We start from the raw sequence: 16,769 nt of genomic DNA, 5'->3' as shown, positions 1-16,769 counted from the left end.
AGAACTGATGAATTCCATAGACCAGGTCAGGCTTAATAATAGCTTGTTTTGCTTCATACTTTAAGTAACTTTTTTAAAAAAAATTCACATCAATTAGTGTCTGAATTTAAGAAGTCTTACAGCAGACAGAACTCAGGCAGCAAAGATCATTTCCAATGAAAGTGGATACACCAACATGGCAGAAATGAGAAGCAACTTCCTACTTGATGTTTGGTTCCAAAATGGCACATTCACTATTATAGCAATATCATATTAGACTGATTTCTTCTTCCACAATATAGTGATCATATTTGCCAATTGTTCTCAAGGTTATAACAGTAATTGGTCATATTCCTGATGCAGGATCAGAAGAGGCAGGAGATGGAGGTAGGAGATCAGAAGAGGTAGGAGATGCCCATTAAGCACTATGAGCATCTGATCAAGGCTTTGGTGCTTTTCAGGGACTTAAAAATCTTCAAGACTTGAAATCAAATTTATGGGCTTAAAAATACAAAGTGAGAACTCTAAAATATAAATAAATGTTTAATTAAATGTATACAAAGCCTAACATTATGTCAACTTCCCTAATTAATAAATTTAGTATCTATAAACATTTCACTACATTTAAGCCATATATAAGTCATATTTTCTCACTTTGTGAGAGTTTGTGTATATGCATAGTAACTGCTGAGAAATTATAACCAATTCATAAGTCAAAAGTTACTTGTAGCCAAATATCATAAAACACAATTATAAAATCCTGAACTTTTTTTTACAATAATCAATTATGCTTCCTGTGGGATGGGGGTTTGTTTTAATACGTTTTATTTATTTATTTTTATTTATTTATTTTTTGAGACGGAGTCTCACTGTGTTGCCCAGGCTGGAGTGCAGTGGTGTGATCTTGTCTGCCTCCCGGGTTCAAGTGATTCTCCTGCCTAAGCCTCCCGAGTAGCTGGGATCACAGGCACGTGCCACCACACCCGGCTAATTTTTATATTTTTAGTAGAGATGGGGTTTCACATGTTGGCCAGGCTGGTCTCGAACTCCTGACCTCAGGTGATCCACCCACCTCAGCCTCCCAAAGTGCTGGGATTACAGGCATGAGCTACCGTGCCCAGTCTAATATATTTTATATAATGTGGAAGAGAGATTCCAAAAGTAAGAGAGCATAGGGCTACAGTATGTTTAGACCAGCCCTGCAGACATAAAAAAGTATGAGTTAGTGAGCACTTATCCTATAGAAATCCTGTAATTGAATAAGATCAGTATTTGATATGCAATTATTGCAGTTATTTGTAGAAAATATCTCTAAGTTTTATGCTTTAATGAAAAATTTATCTTTAAAATCCGTCTCTTTAAAATCCATCACTCATCTCTCCTGTCCTCTGTCCAAAGTCTCTGCTGATTCCATATTTTAAGACTTTTCAAATATAAAATTCTAGGCTTGGTTTTCATGGAGCATCATAATTTATTCCTAATCGACCCAGTTCTCTACACCTACCGGACTAATACTTTGTCCTTCAGGCGTCAACGTTGTCCTTTCCCATTGTCCTTGTAAATATATCCTTCACCTGGAATGATATTCTTTATCCTTAATCCTCATTCATTCATAAGTTCATCTTGCATTTATGGAGCCTACTATGTGCCAAGCAGTGCTCTAGGTTTTGGGAATGCAAAGGTGAATGAAACATAGTCCGTGCCTCAGATAACTAATAATAATTTACCTTGCCACTTAGACTGTGGTCTTTGAACCTGCATCCCCAGCATCAGCATCACCTTGTAAAAATGCAAAATCTCAAATCTCATCCCAGACCTGGTGAAACAGAATCTGCCCTTTAACAACACTCCTAGGTCATTCATATGCACATCAAAGTCTAAAAACCACTGTGGAGTAAGCCATGATAGACAGATAAATATTAGTAGCTATTAAAAGAATGCTGTATTATGCAATGGATATACTTTCTGTTAGTCAAGTGCTGCTCATCAGGCTCAGCTTCTCTCTGTCTCACCAAACCATTCCTGCAACTCCATCTCCCAATGCCCCTTTCTGAACATCAACAGTACAGCCTTCTACCACCAGCTTAGCCCGTAATCATACTTAATCCTTGACCTTTCTCTTGTTTGCTGTTGTTTTGGGCATGAAATGCTCTTCTTCTCAAATGGAGTTTCCGTTGGCTAAGAGCAGGAGTAGAGATTTCTTACACTTCTGTACCCCATGAAAGCAATCGATATTTACTGAGTCTATACATTTAGCAAATACCTTTGCTTCATCAGTTTAACAAAACTACTAATATAAAATAGGCTTTGCCTGCTGAAAAGTCTAGGGAATATACTAGTGGATAACATTCGTGGCAGATGTAATATCCTCAAAAAAAGAGACTAGATTAGGACTACTTATCCATCTGAATGAAAATGAATTGAAGCCAAATATTTCTCCAACTAGCTAGAATTACTGTTATGCAGATAAGAGCAACTGTTCAATCAGACATACCCCAGACCTGCTGGGGGAAAACTCAAGGAAAGAGAAAGAGTGGCCCATGTGTAGATCCCTAATGCCTCATCACACTCCAGGGCAGTGCCCAGCAATCTGGCAGGAACAGGCATCAGAACCTAGGAGAGGAGAAAAATAAAATAGGGAGGAATCTTAAACAGTCCAAAGGACAGCAGGAATAAAGAAGAGGGAAGAGGGAAAAGAAAAACAAAAACTGGAACTAAGGCAAAACATAAAATAAGGTGGAAAAAATGAAACCAAGCAGTTTTGTAATCACAACAATTGCAACAAAACTCTCTAGTTCAAAAGCAATGATCATAGCCTGAATGTTTTTTAACAAAAACTTCTTGTAAATTGTACCGTTTACAAGAAACATAACTGAAATAAAGGAGCACAGGAATGTTGAAAGTAAAATGACTGGAAAAGTCATACCAGATAAATATTAATCAAAAGAAAGTTGGTATATTTGTGGTACTATTAGACAAAACAGACTTTAAGGCAAAATATATCACTAAGAGTAATATACAAATATATTACTAAGAGTTTTATGTGTGTGTATATACACACACGTTACACAAAACAACTGGAGAACACATAATATGTTTTTCAAACACACCTGGAACTTAATAAAATCCGACTACATAGTGGAACCTAAAATAATCTCAAAAATGTCTAAAACACCATTACCATATAGTTCATCCCCTCTGATCACAACTACACTAGAAAACAAGAACAAACAAAACAACAGAAAACAAAACATACCTCACACTTTTGGAAATAAAAAAAAGCAAATTAAAAAATATGTAGTTCATAGAAGAAATAACATTGGAAATTAGAAAACACTTATAATTTAAAAATATTAAAAATAATGCTGGGCAGGGTGGCATGCACCTGTAGTCCCAGCTACTTGGGAGGCTGAGGCAGGAAGATCACTTGAGTCTAGGAGTTTGATGCCAGCTTGGGAAGCAACATTGTGAGACCCTGTCTCTAAAAATAAAAAATGCTACACTCAGATTTTGGGGGTGCAACTAAAGTGGTTGTATTAGTCTGTTCTTACACTGCTAATAAAGACATATGTGAGACTGGGTAATTTATAAAGAAAAAGAGGTTTAATGGACTCACAGTTCCACATGGCTGGGGAAGCCTCACAATCATGGCAGAAGGTGAAGGAGGAGCAAAGGTGCGTCTTACATGGCGGCAGGCAAGAGAGAGAGCATGTACAGGGGAACTCCCATTTATAAAACCATTAAATCTCATAAGACTTACTCACCATCATGTGAACAGCATGGGAAAACCTGCCCCCATGATTCAGTTATCTCCCACTGGGTCCCTCTCATGACATGTGGGGATTATAGGAGCTACAATTCAAGATGAGATATGGGTAGGGACACTGCCAAACCATATCAGTGGTATTTGACAGGAAGTTTATAGACTCAAATGCTTACATTAGAAAAGAAGGGTAAAAATAAATTAAACTTCCACATTAAGACGTCAGAAAAGAAATACTGAATACACTTGAACAATGTAGAAGGATGAGCATAATAAAGTTAAAAATGTAAATGAAAAGATATAAGAAAGTAGATTAAAATAAAAGCCAAGTTATTTACTTTAAAAGACTAACAGTCGAGACAAGCAACTGACAAAACTCATAAAATAGAGAAGGAGAAAACAAAAGAAAACATCAATACTATTAGGAATATAAAGACAGCTACAGATGCACAGAGATTTAAAAGATAATGAGAACCACTGGATTGGAGTGTGAATAGCTCTTTCAGAAGGAAAAAGTGGAAGGGAGAGTGTGTAGCATAGGTATAGTGCTGAAATGATAAGGACAAAGTCTTCTGTTCTCAGTGAAATGGAAAATAAGAACCCTGATATGGTTTGTCTCTGTGTCTCCACTGCCCAAATCTCATGTCAAATTGTAATCCCCACATGTTGGAGGAGGAGCCAAATGGGAGGTGATTAAATCATGGCAGTGAATTTCCCCCTTGCTGTTCTGGTGATAGTGAGTTGTGTTCTCATGAGATCTGGTTGTTTAAAAGTGTGTAGCACTTCCTCCTTCGCTTTCTCTCTCTCTCTTCTGCCACCATGTGAAGACGTGCTTGCTTCCCTTTGGCCTTCTGCCATGATTGTAAGATTTCTGAGGCCATCCCAGCCATGCCTCCTGTACAGCCTATGCAACTGTGAGTCAATTAAACCTCTTTTCTTTATAAACAAACAGTCTCAGGTAGTTCTTTATAGCACTGTGAGAAGGGACCAATACAAACCCCAAATGAGAGTGAGGAGGGCAGGTAGGGAGTAAAAAACCTATCCTGTAAAGCACGGTGGTTGATATTTTTTTTAATGCAATCTCACCAGAACCTATTTCTCTAAAAGAAGGACAAGTATTCCCTTCAACAAAGACCTGGGCGCATTAAACTTACAGAACCCCTCTTCCAAAATTATGCTTAGTGCCACAGTGATAATTCTTTTGAGAATACATTTAATTTTTTGACTCAGATAGAAACCACTTGAATCAACCCTGATAAGGAAGATGAGTAGAGGAGAAAAACATGTATTTTAAACCAAAATAATATGTAGCTTTAAAATAAAGAAACAAGCATTATTTCCTTCTCAACTGGCATTGGAAACTCTTTGGATTAAAGGGCTTTCACATATTTTAAGCAATGAAAGCATAAGGCTAAGAGGGGCACCACCTCCGTAGGCAGTTATGTTGGAGACCTCACTCAGCTGGCAGATTTTAAAAAGAAAATCAAATTGCCTTGCTCATTTAATGTTTCTTAGATTGAGGAAACAGATGAATAAACCCATTGACTTAATACTTCATAGGTGCTCAATAAATGCTAGCTATTTTACCAATGTTTAATATCTTGCATATAATATCTCATATATTAAAGAAAAGTATGGTTCTTATTTTCAAGAGCATATTTATTTTGAAAAGTGTTTGAAATTTTGAAGCCAAGCATTTTAAACTTTGGAGCCAAGCATTTAAAATTTTGGTGGCGCATGCTTGTAGTTCCAGCTACTCAGGAGGCTGATGTGGGAGGATGAGTTGAGCCCAGGAGTTTGCCTGGGCAACATAGTTTGCCTGGCCAACCTCATCTCTTAAGACAATTTTTTTAATATTTTAAATTTTATTTTTAACTGACATATAATAATTGTATGTATTTGTGGGGTAGAATGTGATGTTTTGATATATGCTTACAGTATTGGAATGGTTAAATTAGGCTAATTAACAGATCCATCATGTGACATACTTGTTTTTTTGATGGTGAAAATATTTAAAATCGACTTTCTTAGCAATTTTGATCTATGCAATGCGTTGTTATTTATTAGAGTTGCCATTATGTGCAATAGATCACTAAAGCTTATTCCTCCTAACTGAAACTTTGTACCCTTTAATCAACATCTCCTCTTTCTCCATTTATCCCCCATCCTCCAGACTCTTAAAACCATCTCTACTTCTATGACTTTTTTAGATTCCACATATAAGTAAGATCATGCAGTATTTGTTTTTCTGCACCTGGCTTATTTTACTTAGCATAATGTCTTCCAGGTTCATGTTGTCATGAATGACAGGATTTAACTATTTTTTAAAGGCTGTATAGTATTCTATTGCATATATATGCCACATTTTCTTTTTCCATTCATCTGATGATGTACACCTTGGTTGCTTCCATATCATAGCTATTGTGAATAGTGCTGCAACAAACATGAAAGTGTAGATATCCCTTTGACATATTGATTTCAATTCCTTTGGATGTATACCCAGAAGTGAGATTATTAGATCATATGATCATTCTATTTTTACTTTTCTGAGGAACTTTCACATAGTTTTCTGTAGTGGCTGTATTGATTTACATTTCCACCAGCAGTGCACAAGGGTTCTCTTTTTCTCCACACCCTCGTCAACACTTATCTTTCATCATTTTGGTAATAGCCGTTCCAACAAGTGTAAGAATATATCATTGTGGTTTTAATTTGCATTTCCCTGTTGATCAGTGATGTTGAACATTTTCCATATATCTGTTGGCCATTTGTATGTCTTCTTTTGAGCCATGTCTATTTAGATCCTTTGTCCAGTTTTTGATTGGGTTATTTGCCTTCTTGCTATTGAGTTGTTTTGAATTTCTTAGGTATTTTGGATATTAACCCCTTATCAGGTATGTAGTTTGCAAATATTTTCTCCCAGTCTGTGGGTTGTCTCTTCACTCTGTTGTTTCCTTTGTTATGCAGAAGCTTTTTGATTTGATGCAATCAAAATCCCATTTGTTTATTTTTGCTTTTGTTGCCTCTGATTTTGGAGTCATATCCAAGAAATCTTTGCCCAGACTAATGCTGTGGAGCATTTCCTCTGTTTTCTTATTGTAGTTTTATAGTTTCAGGTGTCACGTTTAAATCCATTTTGAGTTGATTTTTGTATACAGTGTGAGATTAAACAGCACATTTTTGATGAGCCATTAAACAAAGATAACAATAGGTTTATTATCCTTATTTTATTAATTAAAATTTAGGATCTGAGTGATATTTAAAGAAATTGCACACACCTCTACTAATAATAAAATATTCCACAGACCAATAAGATGATCAATACTTCTATTTTTATTGTGAATTCTTTCTATGATTGTCTTCCTAGATTAGGGTAACATCTTGTCAATGGGTTGAACTGAGTAGGCTGAAAACTGGAGGTTTAGATTTCCTTATGCTGACAGTAAGCAAGGAATGGTAGGATAAACATTTGTATCCTCTCTTCCTCTTTATGCAGCCAATAGCTCAAAGAACAGTGCTTTTCCATTTGGATTTCATCATTTATTGTGTTTATCACTTCCTGGCCCTTTCCCATGGGACAACCACAAACCAATGACTCAAGTTTCAAAAAGCCACTGAATAGGTCCAAGATAAAGTTACTTTTCTTTTCTAATTCTCTAACTAGCCCCCCTTGCTCCTTGCTTACTTTTTTTTTTTTTCCCACGGGAACTGTGTTGAGCTGTATCATAATATACACACACACACACGCACCACTTTACAACAAAATATTAACAAGCCATTTGCAACTTGTCCCTACATCTGCCAATACAGAGAACACCACTTTTTAATATTTAGCTCAAAGTCAGGAATTTTTGCATCAAGAAAAATATACCTTTCATTGTTGTTGTTGGTCCTGCATAGACAGGCTAATTGGTATCATAAAGCAACAAGATCAATTCAGGTTTCTAAGATCAACTCTGAGGCTTGGGTATTAGGCCCAACTCATATTGATCATGTCCCATGAGTAATTTCAACAGCCAATGTTCTTTTCTCCTTCAAGATTTTTTCCATTAGTCACTTCCATGTCCCTAACATATAGCCACATGTTATAATGGCTAAGTAACATGTGGCTTGCAAATAGTGTAAAGTTCCCAGGCAGAAAGCTACTGAATGAGACATTATCAGTAATAGCTCAAGATAAAACTTTAGTGTAAGTAAATACTTCTGGAAGAGCTCATGGTTTTAACACAGTAGGTTGAACTATTAATGGCTAAATAAAACAATTATAGTTCTCTTTGGATATAAGTAATTTTAGAGTTCTTTTAAAAATTAATTTCTCACATTTTATAAATATTTGCCTTCAGTCTAAACTGTAGGACATACCGACTACAAATTGTGTCAAAATAGCAATAATATTTAATAAATTCAGATCCATTGTTTCATATAAAATAATGATTTTCCCTATTTATGTTGGCAGATGGTTGAAACAGGTGAACCTTCCATTTAGTCCCACAAAAGCAGTTAACAGTTTTTCATTAATCAAAGCAGAAAGGGAATTTTGAGGGCAACTCTCCTGCATGGAGCCTACCTTGTCTTCAGGCCCTTGAAATGTAGGCCTCAGGCTGTTATCACATGACCCTCCTCAACCCCATTCTCTAGAGATGAAATGGGAGTCGGGAAATGTCCAGTAATTCAGAAGGTCTAGGTTATGTTCACCATACATCCCTAGAATCTGGAAGATCACCCAAACACACATGGATAAGTGAGCTGCAACAGATCCAAAGACAAAAGCTGCCACATAACAGCTATGTGGGTTCAATAGGTGGGCCATTTCTCTTCCTTTGTTCTCTCCCTCCCTAATTCCCACATAATGGCTGCAGGCTTCTAACAATGGGGGGCAGGCATCAGTGTCCATCTGGGAGCTGGAGTCCCTGCTTTGTTTAATGGATTTCATATTTGGAAGGAAAGGGTTCATTTCTGAGTTGCAGGCCCTTCTGCTTGCTCCCCTTGCAGCCCTCCCTGGTGACATGTCAGGATTGTAATCTGTGACTTCCTGATAAGAAAACCAGGCCCAGGGGAGTGAAGTGGCCTATTGGGCCCCACAGCAAATCCCAGGCAGAGCAGGCATTAGGATTTTCTGTCTGACCCTTGGCCTGTTCTCCATCACTGCCTTCCCAAGGGATCCTCAGATGCCAGAAGAGACATCATACCATGAAGACAGATGCTCTGCTGCTCTACAGACCCTGACCCCGTTGTTCTAAGTAATCAATCTGGAATGTCTCCTTGTTTAGGCTTTTAATTTCATTATTTAAACCTAAGATCCACAACTGAGTTACTTATATTCCTCAGGGCATAATATACCATCACCTACAATATCCATTTAAAATTTTCATTATTTTTTCCTTTTATTTTCCTCTCATACTATACCACCTTGACAGGTTCAATATATGTCTTTACATCTGAATGTGCCCATGAAAAATCCTCATTCCAGGTCTGATATTACCATCTGTTTGGGTAATCTCCTTTCTTTTTTTTTTACTTTACTAATTTTCTCTCTCATTCTGTGCCTTGCTTTAGGCCTACACTGTAACATTGTTAATATATATCTTCGATAAGAAGGTCCCCTGAAAACGCATTGTTGCTTTTATCTTTATATTTATGATTTTTAATTTATATAAATACTGTTATAGTCTAGATCTCATTATGTTTCTTACTATTTTCCTTATTTTAAAGATCTATCTAACTTTACGCACTTTATTTCATTACTTCTGATTACTGCTTTGTTTTCCATCTTACACTTTTACTACATTTTACTAATTTGATGGATGACTTTAATTTCTGGATTTTTAATTAATTTTGAGGTTACTTTTGCACAATCATTTGGGATAGTAAACCAAAGTATTTTTCTTCATAAATGGAGCCAATTTCCCCAATATTATCTAGCAAACATTTTTGGCATTAGTTTTGAATGAAATAAATCAAGGTACTCTCTCCTCCATTATTTTGAAGAAATTTAAGTTGAAATGAACTTAAAATGCTTCACACAGCATCTTAAACATCATGCTTTATTTCTTGATATGGTTAAGCAGCTCTAAGTCTATAGAATTTAATTAAATAAATATTTATCAAGCCTCTATTCAAAGTAGAATGCTGAGTACTAGGAAATCCAGATGAGCTAAAGCTGGTGTTCCTTTTTTACTTTGCAGTCTACTTGGGGAGACACATCCACATTAACAACATAATGTGGAAACTGCAAAAACGATGACATGCACTGAAGGTTATGAGAACTAAGAGGGAAGATTTCATAGAAGTGATGTTTAAGTTGGGCCTTGGTTTTTAAGGAGGTTATATGTCACGCCCCCAAAAGAGGAAAAGGCCTATTTAAGATACCAAGGTAGCCAGTGGCACATGTCTATAGTCCCAGCTATTCTGGAGGCTGATTGTTTGAGCCTAGGAGTCTGAGCCCAGCTTGGGCAACATGGTGAAACCCTGTCACTAAAATAATAATAATAAGATACCAAGGTATGAAAAGAGAAGATGCCATTAGGAGGATGGAAGGATGTGAGGATGAAATGCCAAGTTGGGGCTAGATTGTGACTGGTTAAGACCACACATGCTTCTGAGAGCTGGTGATGGGTCCCTGTGATACTTAACTGAGAGTATGTCATGATTAAGTTGAATTTTTGATAGAAAGCTTTAATGGCCAGGTGAATGGAAGAGAAAGAGACTGGTATCAGGGAGAAACATTTAGAAGGCTATGGCAAGAATAAAGAGTGAGGTGGGAATGCTTGGTCCATGGCAATAGCAGTGAAGATACAAAAGAAGTAAGGGGTTGGAGAGATATCCAGGGAGCACAATTAATTTCTAAACCAACAATGGCTTTGAAAGTTGAGCAGAAGGCCTCTGGATTGAGATTTTGATGTTCTCTTTTGATTTTGTTTTACATGGCCATGACCCAAGAAAAAGCAGTGCGATGTTTAAAAAGTGTAGTTGTGTATGTATGCTAGGAGATAGAATTGAGGAAAATAACTTCTCTTTGGTTTAGGAAAACACTTCATGAGCCTTTGTGCTCTGCAAAGGTCACATCTCTGGACCTAGTCACAGATCAGGAGTTTGAGGAAGATGGAGCTACCTGCTTTGCACCATGGGAGAGATGAAGTTGAAGTCTTAGAACTGAGGGAAGAGGAGAGAGGCAATACATTGGGAGGCTGAAGCCTGAGGAAAGAGTTGGTAAGAGATTTCTCCATAAGCTATATTCCTCCAGAAGGTATAGCTGAGGAAACCCAGAGGACGTTGATGTCCAATTTTAAGTGATTCCTGGAACTATGTAGCAATTTTACTCTCCACTTTTTCAACCTTTGATAGACTTTGTTGCATAGTATGGCACTTTTGTTAGTTGCACCTTAACAGTGAAGGAGAGGAGACTATGTGCATCCAACCTAGACAAAGTGGTTTGACAACATAGGTAGCAAGAAGCCTGGAGAAGTAACTGAGGATGGGTGGTGATGGGTAGTTCAGGTGAGGAGCAACAGATGTCCACCACTAGGACACAGATGCAGCCAGAACCCATTAAAAATACTGGAGCAGGCCTGGTTATAGTGAAGTGAAAGAAACACTAGACTCGAGTTAGTTTATTTGGATATTCAAGGACCCAGCAGATCAGAAGACTCGAGCACTCCAGTTACAAAATAACCAGACTATTTATACCCAAATCTAAGATGCAAAGACTAAACCCAGCTTGGGGTAACTTTCACCAAGTAATATTTTGCATGGCCCCAGTTTCCTCAATAACTGAAGGAGATGGGTTATACCAGGTCCAAGATAACTTCTGGTTCTGAAAATCTTTTATTCTAAACTAACCTGGTTGTTCAGCTGCTTGACATGCTGACTGATGTGGAAAGTCTTGTAAATGGCTTTAGAGTATTGTTTTGGGGCCACCATATTGTAAACTAATGTCAAATGGGTATTCTTGGTATTTTACTTCTCATTCCCTCTTTGAGGCTTTTTTTCTCTCTTAGATGGGGGAATGTGCCTAATTAACACTCCCAAATCTCCAATCAGTTTGAAGTTTTTGTGCAACCACAAAAAAGAAAATATTGTGTTTTGTTTTGTTTGAACCTCAAAATGGTTTAAATTATTCACTTCAGAGCTGGAGGAAATTTAGTTTTCCTTTTGCAAGTGGAGGCAGGTCTCCCTGTGCTGATGAAAATTTTGTAAATTCTGGACTGAAGAACAGACTTACCTCCTCTATTCCATTTTATGAACCATGCCCCTCCAGGACTAGGCTGGAATTCCTGAGCACCTTTATCTAGGTTGAGCCCTTACTCCACTCCAGTCCTTTGGGGCTACTGCTTTGTTTCCCACTTGTGAACTTGAGATTTCTCTCAGAGTAACGTTTGGAGTAACATTATGGAGTTCATGTCTTTTCTCATTGTACCAGAAGTGAGATAGATATACTATTTTTATTTTCTAGAGTTATTTAGATAACAAATAGTTGCAGAGGGAAAGTATTTGCTTATATCTTTCTACACAGCAGTAGGAAGAAAAACAGTTCTATTTAACATCTATAATTTTTTTCCTAGTCTTACAATCCATATGTTTTTATTGGGGATGTTTATACTATTACATTTAATGAGGCAAGGTTAAAATCTGCCATCTTGCTATTTGTTTTCTGTTTCTTCTTTTCCTTCCTAGTTTTTATTTTATGTTCAGGGATACATGTGCAGGGTTGTGACATGGGTAAATTGTGTGTTGTGAGGGTTTGGTGTACAGATTATTTTGTCACCCAGATAATAAGCATAGTACCCGATGGGTAATTTTTTGATCCTCACCCTCCTCCCACCCTCAAGTAGGCCCCTGTATCTATTGTTCCTTCTTTGTGTCCATGTGTACTCAACATCTATAATTCTTATTAGTAGTTTGTTCCTTGAGTGCGACTATTGGTATATGCACTGATGACTGTTAGAAGGGTCCACGTGTCCAGTCAAAACTGAGGGTCCAAATCAATCCACGTGCACCCTGAACATGCAGCTTGGAATATTTGAAGGAATTCTACAAATAAAAAGTTAAAGAGAATGGTTAGCTTTATAAGGAATATGTTGGTGTTGATCTGCATGCATGTGCACTCCTGGGAGCTAAGGAAGGCTGTTCATCGTGTCCTTGGAAGAGCATTCCCAGGGTGCTTGGTGTTAAGGGCCTGTGTGACTTGCTTCTTAGGTTTCATGTAGCAGACTCTTGGCCACAGGCACAGGATAGGAATATGATTGCCTGGAGAAGAGTACACTTTTAAACATGGGTATACATCAGCTCCCAGTAGGAAAATATACCTTCCTTAGGAGGAAGGGCATTTGGCTAGTGGACACACCTTAGCTTCCTTTCTTCGGCAGTGTTTATACCAGCTTTTCAAGCAGACTTTATGTTTTCTGTAAAGTAATATGCTAAAGCATCAAAACCTGCTTTGATGTCTTATGGCCTTTGGACGTGATCGCTTGATATTTATCCTTCTTGTTGAGAGCCAAGGGTGAATTTTTAAAGTTCCTTTGTTTAATCCCCCTGGCATCATTCACTGAAGAGAAGTTATTACACATTGAAAACCATTAGAAATATATACAGAAGAAAGTTAGGTGGACATATTTATAACATCTATGCTGTATATACATGTGTATATACATATATATGTATATATGTATATGTATATATGTATGTATCTATGTATATGTGTATATATATATGTGTGTATGTATATATGTATATGCACGTTCACAAAAACAATTGAGACACATTAGGGATTATTAGCAGTCAGCCTCTGTATCTGTGGGTTTGGCATCTGTGGATTCAATCAACCACAGATCAAAAGTATATTTTAAAAAAGGATGATTTCATCTGTACCAAAGATGTACAGATATTTTTTCTTGTCATTATTTACTAAACAATACAGTATAACAACTACTTACTGATCATTTACATTGTATTTGGTATCATAAGTAATCTAGAGATGATTTAAACTGTATAGGAGTATATGCCTGTAATCCCAGCAATTTGGGAGGCCGAGGTGGGTGGATCACTTGAGGCCAGGAGTTTGAGACCAGCTGGACCAATATGGTGAAACCACATCTCTACTAAAAATACAAAAATTAGCTGGGCGTGGTGGTGCGTGCCTGCAATTCCAGCTACTCAGGAGGCTGAGGTACGAGAATCGCTTTAACTCGGGAGGCAGAGGTTGCAGTGAGCCGAGATCATGCCACTACACTCCAGCCTGGATGAGGGAGGGAAACTCTGTCAATAAATAAATAAATAAATAAATAAACAAATAAAGTGTATGGGAGGATGTGCTTTGGTTATATGCAAATATGATACCATTTCATATAAGGGACTTAAGCATCCATGGATTTTGGTATCCAATAGGGGTCCTAGAACCAATCCCCACTGATACTGAGGGACAACCATATTTAGAAGATAAATCTATTCTGATTTTTCCTTTTAAATAACCCAGCAGCCTAGAGTTAAATGTGTAAAAATTCATTGTAATGATAAAATTATTTTGTATTCCATTCAGTATATTTTCTTTGGGGAAAACAATTGGCATTAAAATACTATTGGGGAAATAAAATCAATCAGATGTAAATCATTTACAGAGTATCCAAATTGAAGTTGTAAGAATGCAGAGCAAGTAGACAGAAGCAAAGTAGTGTAAGAAACAGAATCAACTCAAAGACTAACATTAACTTGAAATGATCTTTTCCAAAATATGAAGAATAGTAAGACAGCTATTTTACATTCTGTAAAAACAGTTTTGAGTTAACAAGAGAAGTCTGGCTCCAACAAGGACCACCAGACTTGAAGCTAAAGATAGTGCTGAGGACACTAAGTAGCTCACTCAACTCACATTCTTGTGGCCACCCCATAACAAAGGGAAAGCCTGTGGCATCTTTTATGTCATTGTTGAAAGGGGTTTAGGTCTAAGTGTTGAGGGCAAAGCTTATTTTCCTGTATATCCTAGGATCATTGGTGCATATCTTTTGTGGACAAATATATAAATATTTTGGCTTACTTCTGAGAATTTTTCTGCTCTTTTTCCTGCCAAGTGTTACTTATATTTTCCACAGAATAAATGTGTGCAACTTCAAAAGCAGCACCATCCATTAGAAAAGTTTCCATAAAATCAAAAATGGATTATTTGAAAGCCCTGTGTTTAATAGTGGAGAAAAAAATCCTCAGCACCTACAATGCATTGTTGTAAACATGCTATGCAGGAAAACAAATATTGGGTGGCCTTGATGGAATGAATCAACTTTCCGAAGACCAAATTCATTTCAGAGAAAAAAATTTTTTGATTAAATTTCTATTAATTTACCCAGAAATTGTAAAAATTATAAAAATAAATGGAATATTATAAGCAGTTGCTCTTTATAAACAGAAGTAATTGGAAAGAAAGAAATGAAACTGGCCAGGCTCAGTGGCTCACACCTGTAATCACAGTGCTTTGGGAGGACAAAGTGGGTGGATGGCTTGAGCCCAGGAGTTTGAGGCCAGCCTGGGCAACATGGTGAAACCCCATCTCTACAAAAACAATACAAAAATTAGCTGGGTGTGGCGGCATGAGCCTGTAGTCCCAGCTACAGGCTGAGGTGGGAGGATCACTTGAGCCCGGGAGGTCGAGGCTGCAGTGAGCCATGATCGTACCACTGCACTCTAGCCTGGGTGACAGAATGAAACTGTGTCTCAAAAAAGATAAAATAAAATAAAGTGAAATAAAAATGAGAATAAAAGAAATAAAATTATGAGCCCTCAAAAATGCTTCTTGTTTTCTATCAACTGCTAAACCTACCAAAACATGGATTAAAGAATGCTGGTGTCACTGTCCTTATCAATTTAGCAAACACTCAGACAGTGTTCATTGTGTGTCAGGCACAGTTCTAAGCATTTTACAAGTATTAACTCATTGAATGCTCATCATAACCCAGGAGCAAAGACTGCTACTGTCTCACTTTACAGCAGGAGAAACAGAAGCACAGAGCTGGTAAGGAGCAGAGCCTGAATTCAACCCCAGCTCTGATCCCAGCATCCCTGCTCCTCACCCCTACTCTTTTGCCTCTTGGATATACTTTTGCTGTTTGTATTATTTTCTGGATGATGACCCTTGCAGAAAGAAAACAATTCAGGCTAGGCATGGTGGCTCATCCCTGTAATACCAGCACTTTGGGAGGATGAGGCGGGCAGATCACTTGAGGTCAGGAGTTTGATACCAACTTGGCCAACATGGCGAAACCCCATCTCTATTAAAAATACAAAAATTAGCCGGGCGTGGTGGCAGGCACCTATAATCCCAGCTACTGTGGAGGCTGAGGCAGGAGAATCGCTTGAACCCGGGAGGTGGAGGCTGCAGTGAGCTGAGATTGTGCCATTGCACTCCAGCCTGGGCAACAGAGCGAGACTCCATCTGAAAAAAAATAGAAAGAGAGAGAGAGAGAGAAAGAGAGAGAAAAGAAAGAAAGAAGGAAGGAAGGAAGGAAGGAAGGAAGGAAGGAAAGAAAGAAAGAAAGAGAAAAAGAAAGAAAGAAAGAAAGAAAGAAAAAGAAAGGAAGGAAGGAAGGAAGAAAGGAAGGAAGGAAGGAAGAAAGAAAGAAAGGAAGGAAGGAAGGAAGGAAGAAAGAAAGAAAACTGCAAATTGTGTGGCACTGCAGTATTCCATGGCCAGCAATGCTTGTAACAGGGGGCCTGAGAGAGCTTTCTTATTTGTCATTTGTCATCTCCCATTGCATTCCTCTCCCCACTTCCTGAGAGGCTGCAAGCCCCTTTGCATCCTGTCTGCCTTCAATTTCTGACTTTACCGCTTTTTGATTTCCCTCCCTTGCCTGGTTTCTGTTAGTTAAAGCCCAATTGGATAAAGAGGAAACAATCTGGGTTGGTGGACTTGAGTCTTTCCCTGTTCCTCTCAGTTTTCAGTCTTTATTCTAAATCATTATCTTCCCGAAAGCTATGAATTTATCTCTGAGTCTCATAGATGATTGGGCTGAAGAACCTAGCCCTAGGATGTATCCACTGATAT

This window comes from Pongo pygmaeus, chromosome X (genome assembly GCF_028885625.2).
Source record: "Pongo pygmaeus isolate AG05252 chromosome X, NHGRI_mPonPyg2-v2.0_pri, whole genome shotgun sequence".
Lineage (NCBI taxonomy): Eukaryota > Metazoa > Chordata > Mammalia > Primates > Hominidae > Pongo > Pongo pygmaeus.
The sequence above is the reverse complement of the archived record's forward strand: the minus strand, read 5'-3'. Positions refer to the sequence as shown.